The sequence below is a fragment of the Leuciscus leuciscus genome, assembly GCF_965113295.1.
Source record: "Leuciscus leuciscus genome assembly, chromosome: 17".
Classification (NCBI taxonomy): Eukaryota; Metazoa; Chordata; class Actinopteri; order Cypriniformes; family Leuciscidae; genus Leuciscus; species Leuciscus leuciscus.
In genome coordinates this window covers 15,845,313-15,866,626 of record NC_138741.1, presented here as the reverse complement: position 1 = coordinate 15,866,626, position 21,314 = coordinate 15,845,313, and the positions used below count along the sequence as shown (strand labels likewise).

At 40.8% G+C, this 21,314-nt stretch overlaps 1 long non-coding RNA gene across 4 annotated transcripts; it reads right to left on the bottom strand.

Annotated features, from left to right (window-relative positions):
• Window positions 1-611: 611 nt before the first annotated feature.
• Window positions 612-21,034, bottom strand: LOC309478797. Of its 4 annotated transcripts, none has more exons than XR_014199101.1 (6): window positions 18,698-21,034; window positions 18,422-18,473; window positions 14,669-14,726; window positions 8,676-8,808; window positions 4,212-4,707; window positions 612-2,371 (listed from the first exon to the last, which is right to left on the bottom strand). It is a non-coding gene; the product is annotated as an uncharacterized lncRNA (long non-coding RNA). The 4 variants fall into 4 exon arrangements; XR_014199102.1 differs by having other exon boundaries at window positions 4,591-4,707; XR_014199103.1 differs by lacking the exon at window positions 612-2,371 and having other exon boundaries at window positions 3,788-4,707.
• Between the last annotated feature and the right edge of the window lie 280 nt (window positions 21,035-21,314).

Genomic DNA, 21,314 nt, shown 5'->3' with positions numbered 1-21,314 from the left:
CTCTCGATGGAACCATAGAGAAGCGACAGGGGACCTTAATGCGGCATGTACGCACAATGGCCCAGATATGGTATTTTGTATGTTGTGGTGTTATTGTGTCTCTGTCTCTTATAATGGCCCATAATAAGCACAGAAGCACAGCTGGCGTGTTTTGGAGATGGCACTTCCTGAGGGAGTGTTCCGCCGAGAAATAATAACGGCTTTGATTGGACGGTGGGGAGAGAGTGGCAGTTCCTGCTCTTTTGTTCCATTGTACAGGAGATGGAATGGGAAGAGTGTGAGTGAGTGTGTTGGGAGATTATACACAGCTGTTGGAGATGTCATATTAAAGACACTTCACACACACACATGCATATTTTTCTGCCCTTCCTCGGCAAGACAACACCCAAAAACAGTCAAACATTATCACTTATTATCAATCAGACAATATAAGTACGAAAGACAAACACACAGGTCAGGTGTGCGCGTATAATTTTGCGTAACTCCAGATGAAGTAGATGCGTTATCATTAATATGTGATCTCTATCAGCCTGTTAAATGGCTATGATTACGAAATACATAATTCTAGGAACCGTAAAAGCAGATATAGACATCACAAGACCCCAGAAAAAAGCAAAACTGCAAGTAGCGTTAATGAATGCAGGCTTGAATGGCTTTTAAATATAGCACTCTAGCATATTTTACAATCAAACAAATAAATAACACCTTTATTTTTAGGTGACAGCAGCATGTTCTCACTCTCCGTCACACACAGGCAAACATACACACTTTTTTTTCTGTTTGAGTGAATTTTCCATTAGAGTCTGCAAAGATCACAGGTTGGGTTGTTTCCTGCCACTGCAAGAGCGCAACCACAGCAGCTAACCAGTATCTGCTCTCACTGCAGCACCCAGGGCATTAATAACACACTCATCCGCACTCACACACATTTCTTTTAACCTCAGCTGCAAGTTCTGTCTCTCTAAGATTTTCCATCTTTGCTTTACAGACGACTGCATTACCCAAAAGTCACACCACACACGCACACTTGCACGCATGCAGGCATATATGTTCCTATACAGGCTTTGTATAAAGTTCTTTGAATCTTTTTCAAGCTGAACAAAATGAGCAGAAACAACTCATAAAGTGTAATTATGTACATAAATGTAAAGTTGAGACAAAAGCATGATGCCCATTCAAACTAAATTAATTTACCTCCTTTTTGTCAACGTTGTTTTTCACTTTTTATCTATGTACAATACAAATTAAACTAAAGGAAATATATAAAATCTTAGATTTTAGACATTTGAGTGTAACGGATTAACAAAAAAGAAAAAAAATGTAGGGTGAGGACTTAGGCATACGTCACCAGAGAGGTGTCAGTTGTTTTGTTTTGACATTTTGATTAAACATTAAAACATTTTTAATAAATGAAACATATGCACAGATGAATTGTTATATTGTTATACAACACAATAAGATATATAACATGTGTTTAAAAAAAAATCATTGCATTTAAATAAACAGAAAATTAATGGAACAGCACACGCACACACAAAAAAAAATCAAATAGTCAAGGATGTCCTAATCATACAAAGAAAATGCATAGTGATCACTTGCTGCCAAGTTTAATTTAATTTCTGCTTATATATATAATTTCTTTGTTACATTTTTATGACATGCACCAAGTGAGGCCCTGAATTACCACTGCTGCCACATTGTGCTTGTTCTTGGTAATATGAATGAACAGCATTTGTTGTAGTAGTACTTCCCAAGATGTGTAAGTGAGAGAGAAAAATGAGACTTATAGTGTTAGTTTGACTGAACTGTGGACTACGACTGTGGCCGTAAGGGTATCTTATGCTCGCAGTTGTCTATATCGTAGTCTCCTTTTCCCGTTATCTGTTTCTCAAAACATGTGCGGGCACATGTGTGTGCTTTTTATATATGACAATGTTTAGACTTGAGGTCTAAACTAGAAAGTAGAAGTGAGACTAGAAATGAGGTCAAAATGAGATGCTAAGTGTACATGCTATAAGTTAGGGACCGGTATAGTTTGTTCCTTTGCAATGACTCAAAGAAAGGTCAAAATTTGTCGTGTCAGGCAAACAGTAACTTCTAAATACCACAAAGATCATCATAATCCCGCAGACCTTCCTTCCTCCATGTCTCACTTCATCTGCTCCCACTGAGGAGATCAGATGATGAATTGGAGACATTTGGTCGTTGTGATCGCCTGCCGTGAAATTGGCCCTTGGGCATGGATGATCGGAAGTCGCAAACGGCAGTTGGTGAGCTGTGAGGTGTTGGATTTCCACGTTTCTTACTGATAAGGAAGGAGTGGGAGGGGAAACCGGACCCAGTCATGAGAACTCAAAAAGTGTCTGTCACACTGTAAAAGAAAATTCCATGAAATTTACAGTAAAAAGCTGTGGCTGCCAGAAATTTACAGTAGATTGCAGTAGCAACATATTAGATTTACAGATTTAACTTAAATTTACAGTACAAAACATATTTCATTACCTGATTTAATGGTAATAAATCAACCTAATATCATAGAATCAAAGATCATCACAAGCAGCTTTTCCACAGCTGAGAAGGTAAATATTAATATATATTCATTTAACAACAGGATGTTGCAGCAGAAACAAGCAGAACGCCTTTAAGTTTAATAAAAGTTATATCGGATGGATGGATGGACGGACGGACAGACAGACAAATAGATAGATACCTAGATAGTCTATAAAAAAATGCATCAATACATTTTTAAAACAAACAAACAAATAAATAATAGGCTTCAGGACTGTGCAGACGGTGGTGGATATAGCTTTTGGGTAAAAACCTAAACTGAGTTAAAGTTGTCCTTCACTGAACTAAGCTCAAATTTGAACTAATGTTCTCCTGAAATGTCAATATATCTTAAACAGTCCTTGTGTCCGGGGACTCTCCCTCCCTCTCTCCTCCCGTCAGGTCGTTCATTAGGTCAAGATGAGACCTTATCTTGTTTGTCTGACATGCTACACTGCTTTTTTTGGACGACAAATGAATTAGTGTTTCTGTAAAAAATTGATAAATCTACTTAAAGCAAACAGAAGGTAAAGCTCGCAAATCTGGTTGTCAGTAACTTACGAAAGTCACTGCCTATAGCAATAAAAACACTCGACTGACTCTCTCCACTACATAAATGAAAGATTATTTTACACATAGGGCAGTCCCAGGCTAATAGACCAAAGACCAAAGTCCAATTACACAAATTCTAGTTTTGTCTAGGAGTTTTGCATGTTGATTTCAGTTACGTTAATAGAACAAGTTATCTTGTCTTTAAGAAAGTCCTTAAAATGTTAGCACAAAAATTTGATTTATACATCATCATGCATATAATGTTTTTTTTTCTGAAACATAGTTGGACATTGTCTAAAATTTTTAAACGTCACTACTTACTACTTGTTTCAGAACTTTCAGAGAAGTAACATTCCCTTAATGTTTTCGTTGATGTTCACACAATCAAGACAAAACGTTTATTTTTTATTTTTTAAATGTACTTTTGAACAATCAGAAAACATTGAGAAACAACATTTTCATATCTTAATGGGAACGTTATAGCAACATGTCCTTAGAACACATTTTTGTTAGCTGGGTCATAGTCGATCAACTGAATGTAATAAAACCAGTTTAAGTTTAATGTAATAAAATTCAGGCAAGAGCCAATTATATATAATGCTATCTTTCCATGCCATTTTACATAGTTTTGCTGTCATATAATTCGTTTACTGTTTAAATTTTGCTGAAAAGCCAAATAAAGTCTTCCCATTATGACAACATGCAATGAATCTTTTTGTTGTTGTTGTAGACAAGATAAAAACAACTTTTAAAAAAAGTAACTTAACAGCTTCTCCCATATATTTCTACATTTGCTAAATTCTAAAATGCATTCATAAATTATATTCCAATTAATATTTGATGAATACAGTTGCAGAGAGTGATAAAGTCGATTAGCTAAATCACTGTTTACCACTTGAGAGACATAGCGAGCTAACACAAATGTGTCTTGACTGGAAGCATAGCTATTTCCCCATAGTTTACACAGTGGTCTTAATCTTTAACTGGTGGTTCTGTTTTTGTGTAAGCTCATTTTACATGCTAGGTTCGTCACAGGTTTCAGAATATCCTGAGGCCACGGTCGTGTTGTATGTGTGACCTCTTTACCCTACTGGTCAAACCCAACCTCTCACCTTTAACCTGCCATGTGACCTGCTCCTGATGGATTTTTGTAGCTGCTCCTCTGAACTGTGAAATATAAACTAAACAGAAGAGAGGCGACAGGACAACACCATCCTGACACTGCAGTCTGTGAGAGCTATTTGATATGCTATAACTCTAAAAGTCACTTCCACTTGGAAACTTGGAGATTGGTGTGTTTGCAATTTTCGACAAATGATTAATCACTTGGGCTTTCTTATTTAACTGATTGTCCATTTGCAAGATAGATTAGTAAAATGGGCTTCTCATTTTCTACAAACCATTTAAATAAACTCAGCCTTTGTTTTTTGAAGCAACCAACCAAGAAATCCCTCAGAATATCTTAATACTGATTGGTTTACACATACATACCACACAAGAAATCATGTTCTCTGCTCTCCGCAGCATTCCAAAGAACTTTTCCAAGATCCAAAGTGCCCCCTACAGGATACTAGTGGATTTCTATTTGCAGTCCAATACATGCAGAAGCTGTCAAACATACACAGATTGCATATTATTCATGTAAACAGATGTATCAACAACCATTTCAGAACATTGAATATTCTTTCAGCCACATACAGGCTTTATTTAGAATTCAAGTGAAACAAATACATGTCATACACATTATGTTTGAAGATATATGATTAAAGGCAGTTCATAAATAATAATTATGTATGAAAAGCAAAAATAAAAAATTGTGAAAGAGAATCAGACTATCCTTAAAAGCTCAAGGCACTTATTGGGAGATATTCTGAGTCAAGGACACTGAACAGATGCTGAGCGTCTGAGTCAAGGTTGTTGCACTCCTACAGTTTCTCTTCATGCCAACAACAAATCATTTTCCCTATAGCTTCTAACATGGATCTTAAAACAAGAAACCGTTTAAATACCCACCTAGCACACTTGGGAAATGCCTGTAGAGATGTGCACAGCTCAACAAATTCTCTGGTGATGAAATAACGTATTTTCTGTCCTAAAGAGGAACCAAATGGGGGATGTAGCCTTGAGGGAACACTAAATAATACCATCATAATCTCGTTTTGTCTGTCTTTGAAACCAAGGATCTCCATAAAACCTGGAGAAAGCTATCAGTTAGCATTCCCATTTATCTAAAAATAGATACACAGCCTTCAATAGCAACTATCCTAAGCTGTGGCATAAAATGCGGCAAACAGGGAAAAACACGAACCCACGATTTTAATAGACCTTCACAAACTAATTATAGAAAATAAAAAATACTTTTTTTGTCAAAATACACGGCAGTACTTGAAAGGCCGTCAATGGAGAAAGATGCTTTTTGCTTAAAGAGAATGTGAAGAGTTCAGATGCAAAAGCCTCTAAGTGCCATCTGAAATTTTCTTCTAGAATGATCATTTTTATAAAGCTTGTATATTTAAGTTAAGTAATTTCACTTAAATGACAATTAATAGGTAATTTGCATTGCCATTTAAGTGAAATTATTGAACTTAAATATTCAAGCTTGATAAAAATTATCATTCTAGAAGAAAATTTCAGATGGCACTTAGAGGCTTTTGCATCTGAACTCTTCATGTAGTTACTGCATCTACCAGCAGGGGCAAACTGGATCATGCTAACCAGGTAAACTTTGACCCCTTGGAAGAAACTACTAACGAAATAACAAGTTTGTTGTTTTATTGTGTTAACCAAGGTCAAGAGCAACAAAGCAAGTTTGCTGGATGTAAAAAACATTTTTTTTTTTTTTTTTAAGATGTTGAAATAGATTCTTCAGGTTTATTTTACGATTATCTCAGGCCTTGGCAACTGATATCGAATTGAGCAGATGCACATATGAAACACACACACAGTTTGTGACAGTGCAGGACCTCATTCCCCTCCTCCTGCTCCCCCCTAGTAGGAGACCCACAGCTGCGCAAGCCAGGTGCTATCTATTCCAACACACTCACACACACTCACACACACACACTTCCACCCGCCAACGAACCCAGCAGGAAATGTCTAATACCAGTTTTAGAATGATGCCACTATATGCCAGCAGGAGAGGGTGCTGCACTCACTCACGTTCCCTTGTGGGTACCAGCGCCTGGAGACCTTCAGTGGAAGGTCTGATATGAACATCTTGAACACAGAAATGTTGATGTAATTTGCAGTAAAGATGCACTAAATATTTAAAAGTGGGGGTGACCCATATTGATCAATCACTGATCGTCTATGCTGGTTGTGGCCCTAATGTTCAGGGAATTTTACATTTCATCTCTCTTTTTTTACTTTTCATTTTTTCTGGGGTGTTAAATCTCATACTATTCCGGCTGACCATTTGTATTAGATCAATGAGCTCATATTTTACCTGACACACTTTAGACATATACGGTGATGTTCACATTTAGAACAGTTATATTTTAAGTAGTAAGCAGTTTAACCAGTGAACTTTCCCATGTGCGTTGCCTTTTTATATGATTTTAACATATAAACACATCTAAACAGTGTATTTCACTTTACAAACAGATATCACATTTGGTTACATGTCAGGGTCTATATCTTTTAGCGTCATACCAAAAAAAAGAAAGGCCTTTACCTATGATTACATGTTAGTATCATATGGCTTAAGATTGCAACTTTGTCCACAATAGGACTATTTTCTTAAACTAAACTCTAAATGTGATGGGGTTATTTTATGATAAGGTATGTGGAACTGTGTGTTATTTTAATATAATTATTATTGTAAATTAGTTTTTAATATTTTCAGTTATCATTTTGAAAATGAGAATTTTTTGCCTTGGCAACTAGGTAAAATTATTTTTTATTTGTTTTTTTAAATGTATTTCAAGTAATGAAACTTGTTTCATGCTTTTAGTAATACTTAACTATAATAACTCATGCGAAATAGGTATTTTTATGTAAAGTGTCAACCTCTTTCATCTTTAAAAGCTCATCTACCTCCTGTTCTCTCTCCCACAGGTGAGACCCAGGCCAGAGTACACCAAAAAAGTACATCAGCTATTTCTGTCTGTGGCTTACCACACTATTGACGCTGTACCGCTCATACTTACTCACTCATCACGTAGGAGTTAAGAAAGCAGACATAAGCATGCACAAACACACAACAGAAACACATAGGAAAGGTTTGACGTTCATAACTGAACCGCAAGCAAAAAACTTTGCTGATGTGTGCTGGTATCATATCTGCTCAAGACTTTTCAAGCTAAGGTTACAGGTGTAGGCTACAACACGAGTCAATCGGACATGATGGATCACATGGTCGGAAGAGTCGTTGCCCAGGAAATTATGTTTCGTCGGAATGGAAACTTTAGTGCGGCCCACCACAACAGAGACACCCTGTGAGTATGTGTGTAAACAGCATGATGCCTTCTCAAAACCTCACATTGAGTGCGGTCACACACTCACCTCTAAGTTTTCCATCCACAAGATGTCAGACCAGTATTTTGTCACCGGATGTTTTTCAAGGTCAGGGCTTGAAAAAAATTGATTCCCTGCCTCTGATCTGTCTGTCTTTCCATCTCGCTGTGCACCTGCAGACCTGGAGCCTGTCCAGCAGAACCGTGTGGCCTTCTGGGTACTGCTATTTGCGACTGTGGTTTTAATGTTGCCTTTTTTCGATTTTAGTCAGCTTTAGGGTTTGATGAATGTATTAAGAGGCTTCATTCATAATGATCTGGTATTGTGATTGATGTAGTTTCTACTTTTAAAAAATGGTTAATTAATCACATTTAAAATGTATGAGATAATGTTTAAAGGTGAACCCAGAATCAGGGTTTTATGACTGCCATGTCAACCGGTTCACCAGCCTGAATTTGAAGTAGCATACTAGCATCTTTATACGTATATAGTGACACCTAGTGGTATGGATGTATATGTAAGTCCTTACACAGTGTCATCGCAATACCCTATTTAAAGTCAACTATGATTCATTTATTTGGTGAGCAAAAGTGTCATTAGTCATGTGATCTCAACATTGTGGCCTACATGAGGTGGCACGATCAATGTAAAATATAACAGCTTTTATTAAGCTATACTAAATGTCTTAATGTCATATAAATGTACATTATTTACAACATATTTTAGAAAGAAACTCAATAATATTATTATTCTTTGTAAAAGTAAATAATTACATAGTGCACCTTTAAATTTATATAATGTAAAAAAATTGTTCTGATGACATGAACCCATAAAATGGCCTTTAAGGGACAAACACTTACTCCGATTTCACAGACAAGGCTTAAGACCCAGACTTAACTGCATGTTTGAGCTGTTTTAACTGAAAGCAACTTGGACTGAAATATCTTAAAATGTCAGTGCCATTGTTTTGTCTCAAGATGCACACCAGTAATGTTTTCTTTCAAGGCAATTTATAAATGCCCTAATTGAACTAAGGCCTTATCCTGGCTTAGACTAAGGCCTGTCTGTGAAACCGTGCCTTAGACTTTTTTTAAAGACTAAATTTAAAAATGTACACTTACAAGCTCTTTGTTGAACACACACACGCGCACTCCTGCAGGAAGAGTGGGTGTCTGGGAGCAGCTGCATGGGAGAGATGTCGAATGTGGTTTCCTCCCAAAGAACTCTTATCAGTCAAACAGAGAGGTGATCATTCTGTAAAAGTAACCAGGTTAGTAACATTCATCAGTGAGATCTCTGCCTGAGAAATAAACACAGCTGAGCTTCCATAGGAGAGCTCCTAAAGAAATAGAGAGAGAGAGACATAAGACAGAGAAAGATTTTAGAAGAATGATCATTTATCATTATATATCACATTATCCTCCGGTTTCACAGACAAGGTTTAAGCCCAGACTAAAATGCATGTTTGAGCTGTTTCAGCTGAAAGCAACTTGCACTGACATATCTTAAAATATGTAAGTGCCATTGTTTTGTCTCAAGATGCACACAAGTTATTTTTTTGTTTTTCTAAGGCATGTTTATAAAAGCTACTTAAATGTCCTAATTGAACTAAGGCTTAATCTAAGCCCTGTGTGTGAAACCGGGCCTGTATATTATATCAGCAAAAACATGAGAACCAGACTGTCACGGGTCAGGGTGTGTCACCGGTCCCTCTCTGTTGTTTGTTTTGGTCCTGTCATTTCTGCAGCTTGTGAGGGTGGCAATTAGCACAATCACAAGCTGATCTTCCTCACCTGTCGCTCGTTTCCTCTACCCCTTATATCCCCAGCTGTGTCTACCAGTGTTTGTCAGTGGATTGTTTTATGTTGCGTGTGTGTTTCTGGTCTGCTGGTGTTACCTGTGCTACTTACCAGTGATCTGTGTTCAGGATTCCTAGACGTGAAGATCGGTGCAGGACTGTTCACCTGCTGGTCCCTGTCCTCGTCTATTGCTGGACATTCCTGGGTTCTCTCTGTCTGACGGTGGTCTCTGCTTATCTTCACGTCCGCAGGATTGCGGCCTGTTCTCTCTGGAACCGCCGATCGGGGAGGCTTCACGATTATTCACTGTGTCACGGAATTTATTATTTTGTTCACAAAGTTTTCTAATAAACTTTTCACTTCTCCTCACTGCATTTGAGTCCTCCTCATATTTTACTCCAGGCCTCACGACAGAATCCACTGACCCATCATGGACTCAGCAGAGGAGACAGAATTGCGTCGGGCCTTGGCCCAACAGGGAGTTTTGCTGGGACGACAGCAGGAGGAATTAGCAGCTTCCCGCCAGGCCATGTCAGAGATGTCACAGCAGCTAGCGGCGATTACTCATCGGCTTGAACAGTTGCAGACCAGCTCTCCAGTGGTTCCTACTGGACCTGTCCCACTTAACACTGAAGGGATAGCGCCTCGCCGATCCGAACCTCGACTCAACCCACCTGCTTCCTATTCTGGTGAGCCTAATTCGTGTCGCTCATTTCTATCACAATGCTCATTGACTTTTTCACTCCAACCTTCCTGTTTTTCAACGGAGAAATCCAGGGTGGCGTTTGTGATCATGCACCTGGCAGGGCTTGCGAGAGAGTGGGGAACAGCCATGTGGGACAATGAGAACGAGTGCTGCAAATCCTATGAGGATTTCGCTCAGGAGCTTCGCAAGGTATTTGATCGGTCAGCGTTGGGGACAGAGGCGGCCCGAGCGTTGTCGCTGTTACAACAGGGGACTCGCTCCGTATCGGGATATTCTATTGAGTTCCGTACTCTCGCGGCTTCCTGTGGGTGGAATCCCAAGGCACAGTGGGACCATTTTCTTCATGGTTTAGCAGAGTACATCAAGGATGAGATTTATTCATTGGAACTGCCCACATCACTCGACGGATTGATTGATCTCGCCATTCGGGTCGATAACCGGATCTCCCTCCGCGCCCAGACTCGGAGGGTGGGGTTTCCTCAGGATGTCATCAACCAGACACCAGTCACGAGAGGGGCTGCTTCACAACACTGGGAACTCCCGGAGGAGGAGCCCATGCAGATCGGGAGAGCCCATCTAACCGCTATAGAGCGCCGTCATCGCTTGACAAATCATTTGTGTCTTTACTGTGGCGAGGCGGGTCACATGGCAGCGGAGTGTCCAAGAAGGAGACAACGCTCTACGTCTAAGGGACAGAGGACGGTGAGCGTCACCAACACACAACTGCCATCTGGTGGCCAATCCATTCTTCCGGCTTTTCTACAGTTGGAGGGGGTTAACCACCAAGTGTCGGCACTTATTGACTCTGGAGCGGAGGGTGATTTTATGGATTTTGAACTAGCTGACCGCTTGGGCATTAGACGTTCTCTCCTGGCTGAACCTATTGCCGCCAGAACCCTATGTGGTACCCCGCTTACTGAGATTACCCAGTCCACTAAGCTGGTCAACCTGACTATTTCGGGTAATCATACCGAGGAGATTCGTTTTCTTCTTATACACTCTCCTTCCGCTCCAGTGGTGTTGGGGCACACCTGGCTGGTCAAGCATAACCCACACATTGACTGGATTCTTAATTCAGTGTTGGCATGGAGTCCCTTCTGTCTGTCTCATTGTTTAATGTCGGCATCATCTCCGTTAATGTCTGTTTCTACCCTACAGGAGGAACCGGTGAACCTGGCGGATGTACCGGAGGTTTACCATGACTTAAGAGCGGTGTTCAGTAAGTCCCGAGCTGCATCTCTCCCTCCGCACCGCCCGTACGACTGTGCGATTGAATTATTTACTGGCACTTCTCCGCCTAAGGGGCGCTTATACTCGCTCTCCGGTCCTGAGAGGGAGGCCATGGAAAGACACATCAACGATTCTCTGCGAGCCGGTATAATTCGACCCTCTTCCTCTCCAGCTGGGGCGGGGTTCTTCTTCGTGGGGAAGAAAGATGGGTCGCTGCGTCCTTGTATAGATTTTCGAGGGCTGAATGACATCACGGTAAAGAATAGCCACCCTTTGCCGTTGATGTCTTCAGCGTTCGAACTCTTGCAGGGGGCGACTATCTTTACGAAGTTGGACTTGCGCAATGCTTATCACCTGGTTCGGATTAGGGAGGGGGACGAATGGAAGACCGCTTTTAATACCCCCACAGGTCATTTTGAGTATTTGGTCATGCCGTTTGGACTCTCAAACTCCCCGGCGGTCTTCCAGGCACTCGTTAATGACGTGCTCAGAGACATGGTCGACCGGTTTGTATTTGTGTATCTCGACGAGATCCTGATCTTCTCCCAGAACGAGCGCGACCATGTCCAGCACGTCAGGCGAGTGTTACAGCGGCTGCTCGAGAATCGTTTATTTGCCAAGGTGGAGAAGTGTGAGTTTCACGCACGGTCGGTTCCGTTCCTGGGTTTCGTTCCGTCACCCGAAGGCATCCGAATGGATCCGGCCAAGGTAAAGGCGGTTGCGGATTGGCCCACCCCAGAGAATCGCAAGGCGGTCCAGCGTTTTCTGGGGTTCGCCAATTTTTACAGGCGTTTCATTCGGGGTTTTAGTCAGGTCGCCCTTCCGCTGACGAATCTCACCTCCACACGAATTCGGTTCTGTTGGTCAACGCAGGCTCAAGAGGCGTTCGAAACCTTAAAGAGCCGCTTTGTTTCGGCTCCCATTCTCACCAACCCCGACCCGTCTCGTCAATTCGTTGTGGAGGTGGATGCGTCGGAGGTAGGAGTGGGGGCAATTTTGTCTCAGAGATCCCCTTCGGATGACAGAATACACCCATGCGCCTTTCTTTCTCATCGTCTAACTCCTTCGGAACGGAATTACGACATCGGGAATAAGGAGTTACTGGCTGTTAAGTTGGCGCTGGAGGAGTGGCGTCACTGGTTGGAGGGCGCGGGGGTTCCATTCATAGTTTGGACCGACCATAAGAACTTAGAATACATCCGTTCCGCTAAGAGACTAAATTCTCGGCAGGCTCGCTGGGCATTATTTTTCGGCCGATTTGATTTTAACATCTCGTATCGCCCCGGTAGTAAGAACGGTAAGCCCGATGCGCTCTCACGGGTTTTTGAAGTAGAAGCTGGATCCACATCTCCAGTAACCATCGTGCCTCCCAACCGGGTGGTCGCGGCGGTTACTTGGGGGGTGGAGTCCAGGGTTCGTGAGGCGTTACGCGACGTCACTATTCCCGCGGGGTGTCCAGCGAGTTTGTTGTTCGTGCCGGAGCCGGTCCGAACTAGCGTACTTCAGTGGGGTCACTCATCCAGTCTAGCTTGCCACCCGGGAGCTGCTCGAACATGTTCGTTAATCAAGCAACGGTTCTGGTGGCCTTCGATGGCGGGGGACGCTCGAGAGTTTGTTTCGGCTTGTCCGGTGTGTGCGGTGGGTAAGGGCTCGAATCGACCCTCAGCAGGGCTACTCCGGCCACTGTCTATCCCTTCCAGACCCTGGTCACACATAGCCATGGACTTTGTCACAGGTCTACCCCCATCTAGTGGCAATACCGTGGTCCTCACGGTGGTCGACAGGTTCTCGAAGGCGGTTCATTTCATTCCCCTCCCCAAATTACCTTCAGCGAGGGAGACAGAGGCCATTGTCTTAGACCACGTTTTTCGCATCCATGGCCTCCCGGTGGACGTGGTCTCTGACAGGGGTCCCCAATTTGTGTCTAGATTTTGGACAGAATTCTGTCGACAGTTGGGGGCGACTGCGAGTTTATCCTCCGGTTACCATCCGCAGACTAACGGTCAGGCTGAGCGAGCAAATCAGGACTTGGAGAGAGTCCTGCGCTGTGTGGCGTCGGCAGAACCGTCGACTTGGAGTTCTAGATTAACCATGGTCGAGTACGCACATAACTCACTCCGGGTCTCATCTACGGGATTGTCGGCCTTCCAGTGCTGTTTAGGCTACCAGCCCCCGTTATTTCCCTCCCAAGAGACCGACGCCATTGTTCCATCCGCGCAGACGTTCATTCAGAGATGCCTTCGTACGTGGAGGCTCGCCAGAGAAGCCCTTTCCCGGACTGGTGAAAGGAACAGGGCGTCGGCGGACCATCACCGGTCTAGGCCCCCACTTTACGTGTGTGGGCAAAAAGTTTGGTTGTCTACCAAGGACATTCCCCTCAGACTTCCCGCACGTAAACTGGGACCCAAATTTATTGGACCGTACATTATAACCAAGGTGCTTACCCCGGTGACGGTTCGGCTCAAATTACCCTCCCAATTTAAGAGAATTCACCCGGTGTTTCACGTTTCCAAGGTCAAGCCCGTTATTCGCTCCCCACTTCAGCCCCAGACCTCTGCTCCGCCGCCTCCCAGACTCATCGAGGGGTTGCCCGCCTACACAGTGCGTAGACTTCTTGATGTGAGACGGAGGGGTAGAGGTCATCAATATCTGGTAGACTGGGAGGGTTATGGTCCGGAGGAGAGATGCTGGATTCCGTCTCGTGACGTGCTGGACCGCGCTCTCATTGACCAATTCCATCGGCGTCATGGTGAGTCCTCCGGGGACGCCAGGAGGCGTCCCTGAGGGGGGGGGGGGTTCTGTCACGGGTCAGGGTGTGTCACCGGTCCCTCTCTGTTGTTTGTTTTGGTCCTGTCATTTCTGCAGCTTGTGAGGGTGGCAATTAGCACAATCACAAGCTGATCTTCCTCACCTGTCGCTCGTTTCCTCTACCCCTTATATCCCCAGCTGTGTCTACCAGTGTTTGTCAGTGGATTGTTTTATGTCGCGTGTGTGTTTCTGGTCTGCTGGTGTTAGCTGTGCTACTTACCAGTGATCTGTGTTCAGGATTCCTAGATGTCAAGATCGGTGCAGGACTGTTCACCTACTGGTCCCTGTCCTCGTCTTTTGCTGGACATTCCTGGGTTCTCTCTGTCTGACGGTGGTCTCTGCTTATCTTCACGTCCGCAGGATTGCGGCCTGTTCTCTCTGGAACCGCCGATCGGGGAGGCTTCACGATTATTCACTGTGTCACGGAATTTATTATTTTGTTCACAAAGTTTTCTAATAAACTTTTCACTTCTCCTCACTGCATTTGAGTCCTCCTCATATTTTACTCCAGGCCTCACGACACAGACAAGTCCTCTGCACAGACCTTTTGGCCAGCTTCAACTCCTCCTACCTTCAAATTCTGGTGTGATGTATCCGATCTTCTAGCAGGAGGAACTGGATGAAATGTTCTGAAAGATAAAGCCACAATCTGACTTGTGATGCAGTTAAACCATGTAAATAAACACCATGTTCGTTCATCTGATTTCTCCCAAGTATTTTTATTTTCTCCATTTCTGTCACCTGATTGAGTTTGGGCTCCTTGCCACTGTCGCCTCTGGCTTGCTTAGTTGGGGACACTTAAAATGCAGCAAATTATTGATTTTACTGCACTGACATAATTGGATGAGAACTGAACTGAGCTGGACGATGACATCATCTTGACATCATTTTACGTGAAATATAATTCACATTATAATTTTCAGTTCAGATATATATCTTTCATTCAAACCATATATGACTGTGGTTGTAATAGAAATTGCAAAGGTTGTGTAAGGGTACAAGTCATGGCTGGGTTTTCCCTGCAAGCATCAGATGACACAGTAAGGAAGGTCCCTCATCAGTAGGCTCATTCATTTCCAAATATTCATCATTCACAAATATCTACGCATCTCCAGCAAATGTTGGTTTTTAAATATTTTGGCTAATCTGATAATGCTTTCAGCATGCCTTCTGACCTAAAAGAGTGTAGAACTGGTAGCTTGTTTATCATATTTTACTATGTAAATTATGTAACATATTTTAATATGTAAAATATGTTATAAAAATAAATTCCCAGCAAATAATAGCAGAAAAAACTCCACATATTCCATCGGCTAGTTATGGAAGCTTGTTTCCGCCACAGAATAAAACATTTTAAAAGATAATTGCGACTTTTTATCTCACAATTGCGAGTTTACATCTCGCAATTCTGACTTTATTTCTCAGAATTGCGAGATATAAAGTCAGAATTGCGTGAAATAAAGTCGCAATTGCATGTTATAAAGTCAGAATTGCATGTTATAAAGTCAGAATTGCGTGTTATAAAGTCAGAATTCTGACTTTTTTTCACGCAATTGCGACTTTATATCACGCAATTCTGACTTTATAACACATAATTTCGAGTTTATATCTCATAATTCTGACATCTTTTCTCAGAATTGTGAGATAAAAACTATGGAGTGCCGCAGGGATCTGTGTTAGGCCCTCTGTTATTCTCAATATATATGATGCCACTTGGAAATATTATAAGGAAACATGGAATTAGTTTCCATTGTTATGCTGATGACACTCAAATATATATTTCATCACGGCCGGATGAAACCGCTAAATTTTCCAAATTGACAGAGTGTGTTAAAGATATAAAAGATTGGATGATGCGTAATTTTCTTTTATTAAATCCAGACAAGACAGAGGTAATACTTATCGGTTCAAAAAACCGCCCACAAAACCTCGCACAATACAACTTTAACATCATAGGATGTCCTGTTACTTTATCCTCTACAGTAAAAGACCTGGGTGTTATACTCGATTGCAACCTGTCTTTTGAAAATCATATTTCATATGTTACAAAAACAGCCTTTTTCCACCTTAGAAACATTGCTAAGCTACGTAATATGCTATCAGTTTCTGATGCAGAAAAGTTAGTTCATGCATTCATGACCTCGAGACTGGATTACTGTAATGCTTTATTAGCTGGTTGTCCTGCATCCTCAATAAACAAGCTACAGTTAGTCCAAAATGCCGGCGCTAGAGTTCTTACGAGATCAAGAAAATATGATCATATAACACCGATTTTATCATCATTGAATTGGTTACCTATAAAGTTCCGTATTAATTACAAGGTATTGCTACTGACTTATAAAGCCCTAAACGGCTTAGCTCCAGTCTATTTAACGGATCTTCTATCGCCCTATAATCCATCGCGCTCTTTAAGATCACTAAATTCAAGGCTTTTGGTCATACCTAGGATATCCAGAACCACCAAAGGAGGGAGAGCATTTTCACATTTGGCTCCAAAACTCTGGAATAGTCTTCCTGATACTGTTCGTTGCTCAGACTCGCTCTCCCAGTTTAAAACTAGATTAAAGTCGCATTTCTTCAGCCAGGCATTCATATAATCCTACAGTTCAAACTACAATCCGGCCTCTAGCTCATAAATGCCAGAGGAGAACTGGCCCCCGACTGAGCCTGGGTTCTCCCAAGGTTTTTTTTTTTTCTCCATTAGGTCACCTGATGGAGTTTTAGGACACCATTAGGTCACTTGATGGAGTTTTTCGGTTCCTTGCCACTGTTGCCTTTGGCTTGCTCAGTTGGGGATATTTTGGGAATATTTAATTTAATTTGATCAATCAATAAATTCCTCTTGAAACAAACTTTGTTGTATTATTTTAATTTAATACAATCTGTATTGTGAAAAGCGCTATACAAATAAACTTGACTTGACGACAATTGTGAGATATAAAGTCCAATTCTAAGGAAAATTTTGTATTTATTTATTTTTACCTCAGAATAGTTTATATCTCACAATTCTGACTTTATAACACGCAATTGCGACTTTATAACATGCAATTCTGACTTTATATCTCGCAATTGAGACTTTATTTCTCAGAATTGCGACTTTATTTCTCAGAATTGCGACTTTAGTTCTTCGGTGACCAATCAAGTGTATTACAGATGAAACCATAGATGCTTGCGATTCTTTGCATGTAATTGCTAATGTGTGTGTGTGTGTGTGTGTGTGTGTGTGTGTTTTAATTGAGTACGTACAGAATGAAGATGAGGGACTTAAAAATAAGCCTCTAATGTTTAATATAAATTTTTATAGTTTTAACATTTCAAGTTGTATAAATTAACATTATTAATGTACTATGAATGAACATGAATTAACAACAAACTAAAGTCTATTTGTAAACTAACATTATAAGTACTGTAAAAATGATGTCCGTTGTTAGTTTATGATAAAAGCATAATGTTAACAAACTGAACCTTTTGGTAAAGTGTTAGCAACGACTGTCTCTGTCAGTAATGAAATTGCTATTATTGTAGAGTGTGTGAGAACTAGATATAGAGATTAAGTCAGTATGTGACACTGTTGCATGATTGTGGGTTTAATGAAAATAATCATTTGGGGACTAATATTTGGAAAAACAATGATTCATGGATAAAGATTAGCATTTAGGGAGGGGTAATCTAAAGTAATTATAGTTAGGTTTACGTAAAAAAACTATACATGCTCATTAACTGTGTGTGTGTGTGTGTGTGTGTGTGCATAGAGGTGGCACGGTGCAGAGCAAAAGCGAATGGAAATGAGTCACTGCGGGGCAAAGCAAGATGCTGTTTTGGAGAAATACACTTTCTGCACCCGTCCTCAACCTGTCCTTCGCACAGAAACCCACACACCCATACATGTACACTTACAGATACAAACACATTTGTCTGTCCCACGCAGTTGAAAGCTACAGTGATGTTCGCCCACGCAGTATTGCATTCTGCGCTCTGCGGCCTGCTGCAGTGAGTGTGTGTGCAGTGAAAGAGCCCCGTTTAACCGCAGTAAAAACAACATCACTTCTTTGTGCTGATATTAACATCTTGATACCTTTTACAGGGCTAGAGCGGATCGCACAACAACAGGATGCCCAGGTTTGAGATCTGCTGAAAAACAATCTGCTTTTCAGCTCGAACACAAAACAAAAAACGACACCTATACAGATCGGCACATACCTGAACATTCACAGGGTTTCATATAAGCCCCACCCACAGGAAAGACAAATCACTAATGAGATCTATGTAATATCGCAAGTGTTTTTCCTAGTAACAATGAGATTAGGCAGAGCAAATTACTTACATTTCTTGCTTTTTCTCCTGAGAAGAAGACATCAATCTCACATTTGTCTCTTCTGGAAATTAGAAAAGATCAATACAAAACTCAATTCAAATTAGGATCAAAAGTTAAAATATGTTCAAAATAAGGTTAATACAGATGTAATGAACAACAGCTGTTACTTCTAGGGTGGTGCTATTCAGAACAAGAATGGCTTTTATTTTAATGTAAGAAAGTAGAATTACAATGAATTGAAATTAATATAACTGTAATTTCTAACTAAAGTCTGACAAGACAAACCTTGACAAAAGCTTTGAAGGTTTAGGCCTAGGGCTTTCACCATATTGATAAATTAACTTCCTCTTCCTGTCCAGTTCAACTTCCTGTCAGGTGTGGCCAATTGAATTGAAATGGGGTTATGCGCAACAAACTTCTGTATTTTGTAAAAAGAAAAAAGACCTTCTGATACAGGTCTATAAAATGTGCTTTGTTAAATATTGAGCCATTTTACTCAAGATACCTTCAAAGGAGCGAGCACAGATGAGCATAAACAATGTCCATCGCATATGCAGATATATTCCTAAAAAGTTTTCCTTAAAAGTATTGCCGTCAGTTTGTACTGCCGTTAACGTTAAGACTTTCTCTGACAAGCGGATGCAATGAGATCTGTTTTCCTGTTTGTTCATGTGACGTTCAGCTTAAAGCCTATTCACACTCGTGAATTGAAAGGGAGCCACTCATGAAAGAAATACAATAGGCCTACACTTCTATTAAAAGGACATTTTCATTTTGGAAGAAACATCTAAGACAAAGTTCATACCCAAGTGAAAGTGAATGAGTGTTTTAACTTCTGATTGAACATCTTTCTCTGGAAGGATCTGACAGTTTGAACATGTAGGCTATACATGAATCAGTCATCAGAACAGTGGATGGGGTTTCTGCCAAAGGATATTACACTATCACTGAATAAACATGTTGAATTCATTTTTGTTTTCAGTTTTCAGCAATAAAACTTTCAGTGGTTCTCAACCTTTTTGACTCAAAGGCCCCCCATTGTCCACAAAAATATTCAAAGGCCCCAATACTTTTCCAATGGTTCATGATTTTCAAGTATTTAAAAAAAAAAAATTACTCACAATTTACATCTGATAAAATATTTAAAAACTTGCCATAACTAGAAAAATTTATATTCATGGAGTTTATTTATTTACATGACAAGATACATTATTAATTTACATGACTTTTCCAAGACTAGAACTCACACTTATATAATTCTTTAAAGAAAAAACATGATGAAGAGGTGACTTATTTTAGCTCATTTAATTCTTATTTTTCTGTATTTTAAAGTCATCTTGAGGCCCTCTGGTTGAGAATCATGGGTCTAACCAGTTAAAAAATTCTCTTGTGAAAAAAAAAAGAGCGTTATTGCAACTCAAGAAAGAAGATAACGGTTACACTCTGCTCCTTTCAGAAGTCAGCTGAAAAGTCCAGAACTGAGTTTTATCTAAGATCTGAAGAGTTTGCTGATGTTCTAATGAGATTAAGTTTGTCTACGTGAACCAGAAAACACTGATATCTATCACTCTCACATTTCTTCTTCCTGTTTCCTCATCAGTTGATGGGTTGATAGCAGTGGACGAAGCGTTTCATTGACCCAAATGAGCTACAAAAAGCTTTATATGTGCTTGCATGTGGCCTTTCTCAGAATACCCAGGGGTCTGATGGGGATGTGAACTATAGACTCAAAGGTGCGTCTGTGCGTAAGCGAGCGAGCGTCTGTGCGTGAGGGTCAAAGTAGGCTATAATTGTGTGTTCGCAGCTGTATGTGAGTGTGTGAGAAACGGCCACAGCTGAGAAACCTTCTAATGGAGCAATCACGCCTGGTCGCGAGAGCGCGTATGTGTGTGTGTTGAGGGCACACTGCTGTCTCTGTGCTGCCCAGTAAGCTTCACTGTTCTCCGGGCAGCACATCTGCGAGATGTGGGCGGTGTGGAGCACCGGTGTCTCTCCCTCTCTCACATTCTCTCTGCCTTTATTTTTTTTCTTCTGTTCTACACATCTTCCCTTATAGGGATTTCTAACCTTTGCCCCTGTAGTAACAGCACCACCCACCCTCTCTCTCTCTCTCTCTCTCTCTCTCTCACACACACACACACACACACACACACACACTCTCTCTAGGGGTGGGAGGGGAATATCAAAGTGTGTCATCGTGTCCGGTCGCAAAACACACGTGCATGTGACTGGCTGGTGGTCTCATCACTGAGTGACTCTCCACTGCACCTGTGTGTGTGAGAGAGAGACCCAAGACAGGAAACACAGAAATAACTGCCGAGTGTCTTCATCCTGTGCTGAAGTGTGTGTGTAAGTGAGAGGGAGGAGTCAGACACTTGCACCTGGACAGTTTGGCTCTGTCACACTCACTGCCTTCATACTGTTGCACAAAGTCACCAATATGATCAGAGACAGAGGGAGGAATAATACAGACACAGAGAAGAGAAAGAGTAGCTGATCTTTTGTAAGCAAGGTCCAAAATTAACCTTTGGCCTCACCTGCCAATGACTTGAAAAATAAATTACTAAATATATATATTTGTAAGATATATTTCTAGTCCTTATGTATTTATCATATATATATATATATATATATATATATATATATATATATATATATATATATATGATACATATATATTAACCTTAAATAAAATATGTTATGATATAAATATAATAATAAATTATGTTATAAATAAAATCAACATAATTTTGAAATCAATAAAAATGATAATTATAGGTTGAATTCTGATTAATTATGCCACTTGATGACATAGATATGCCTCAAAAAATGGCCTAGTTTATAACACACATAACATACAACACATAACACATAACATATAACACATAACACATAACATATA